We start from the raw sequence: 2,287 nt of genomic DNA, 5'->3' as shown, positions 1-2,287 counted from the left end.
GAAGGAAATGGCAACCCACTCCAGTGCTCTTGCCTGGAGAATCCCAGGGACGGGGGAGCCTGGTGGGCTGCCATCTATGGGGTCGCAAAGAGTCAGACAAGACTGTAGTGACTTAGCAGCAGCAGCATACCACATAATTCAGCAAACCTATCAATTGCATTATCAAAAAATGTATATTCAACAAGTTTTAATAATACAGGGAAACATTGGGATACAATAATAACTGCAAATGCCATAATATCATATTTCTATTCAGTGTGATATTGAATGTGTGTTTTTGCAAATATAGATGTTCAAATAAGAAAACTTAGAGGAAAGACTGAAATAAACATAACACTATGCTTGGTCTATGGGAACAACACTATGCTTGGTCTATTGGACAGTAATTGTGATTTTCTCTTTCTGAATTTTGGAATTCACGTCTTCCATGATAAATATAAACAGGTTGATTGCTAGTGCTATTTTTCTAAAATGAGAAGATAAACATGCTCAAGCTTCCTATATGATTTAATGATTTAAAATAAGTTATATTTTAAATGAGGAATAAGGGATTTTCTTTAAATTGTCTTGTTTGTAGCTCATGGAAAACACCCCAATCAAAATTCTCTGGGGTGTGAATCCCCAGGTCACTCAGGTAGACGTAAATATGACCCCTAAGTTTAGTTTACAAGTATCGCTTACCCTTAAGAGTGTCTCTATTTTTTAATGAGAAAAAAATGTAATTTTCTTGATGACTTTACTGAAATATACTTTGGAAGAGGTTACAATACTCTTATTACAACAATTTTAATTAAATGTACGTATTTTTGTTAAATACTTTTCAAGATTCTTATTTAAATTAAAGAAGTCTTCAGTAAATCAGTCTATAAAGACTATATGGCTTCTGGTGAGTTGTTTAAGTAATTTACTTTCATTCTGATGTGGGAAACTCTGAAATTAACAATGATTTTGGCAGAGAAGCACCTATGCAACCCCAGTAGCAATGAAATGGTACTCATTTAATTCATTAAAGGGTAAGAATACAAGATATTGAACTTATTTCTTATATCTTTAATATTCATGGGATGCATTTAGTTTTGAACTTTGCTTATATAGCTGAATGATGTCCTTGGTGGGCATTCAAGTAGTAGTATTTGTTTTCAATTAAAAATACTTTTAAAATTAGGGAAATATTAAAAAGAAATCTATAAAACTGTAAAGAAATATGCCAGACTTTGCATTAATTTTTTTGAGTTTAAAATCATTCAGGTGAAAGCAAGTTGGAGCAGTACAGCAAATTTGAGTTCTGAATTAAACCCCAAAGTAGTCTGAAATATGTTGCCTGGTATTTGATATTAAAAGGTAATTATGCTTTTATATACCGAAATGTGTGTATTTTGTGCACAAAAATAAAAATTCCTGCAGTGAGTAAAATGAAAGAAGTAGCTATCAAGCAATCTAGGTAATGCAGTAATACTGTGCATGCCAAGTCGCTTCAGTCCTTTCTGACTCTTTATAAACAACCCTATAGCCCGCCAGGCTCCTCTGTCCATGGGATTCTCCAAGCAAGAATACATACACACTTCCAGGGGATTTTCCCAACCCAGGGATAGAACCCGTGTCTCTTATGTCTGCTGCATTGGTAGTTTAGTTCTTTTAGAGATCACAGAAATCCAGACAGAAGCGTTCAGTTTGCAGGTAATTTGTATGGAGATGATTATGAATATGGAAGTGAAAAGCAAAGGAGAAAAGGAAAGATATAAGCATCTGAATGCAGAGTTCCAAAGAATAGCAAAAAGAGATAAGAAAGCCTTCCTCAGCAATCAATGCAAAGAAATAGAGGAAAACAACAGAATGGGAAAAACTAGAGATCTCTTCAAGAAAATCAGAGATACCAAAGGAACATTTCATGCAAAGATGGGCTCGATAAAGGACAGAAATGGTAGGGACCTAAAGAAGCAGAAGATATTAAGAAGAGATGGCAAGAATACACAGAAGAACTATACAAAAAAGATCTTCATGACCCAGATAATCACGATGGTGTGATCACTGACCTAGAGCCAGACATCCTGGAATGTGAAGTCAAGTGGGCCTTAGAAAGCATCACTACGAACAAAGCTAGTGGAGGTGATGGAATTCCAGTTGAGCTATTTCAAATCCTGAAAGATGATGCTGTGAAAGTGCTGCACTCAATATGCCAGCAAATTTGGAAAAATCAGCAGTGGCCACAGGACTGGAAAAGGCCAGTTTTCATTCCAATCCCAAGTAAAGGCAATGCCAAAGAATGCTCAAACTACCACACAATTGC

The sequence above is a fragment of the Bison bison genome, unplaced genomic scaffold (genome assembly GCF_000754665.1).
Source record: "Bison bison bison isolate TAMUID 2011002044 unplaced genomic scaffold, Bison_UMD1.0 scf7180017864343, whole genome shotgun sequence".
Taxonomy (NCBI): Eukaryota; Metazoa; Chordata; class Mammalia; order Artiodactyla; family Bovidae; genus Bison; species Bison bison.
The sequence above is the reverse complement of the archived record's forward strand: the minus strand, read 5'-3'. Positions refer to the sequence as shown.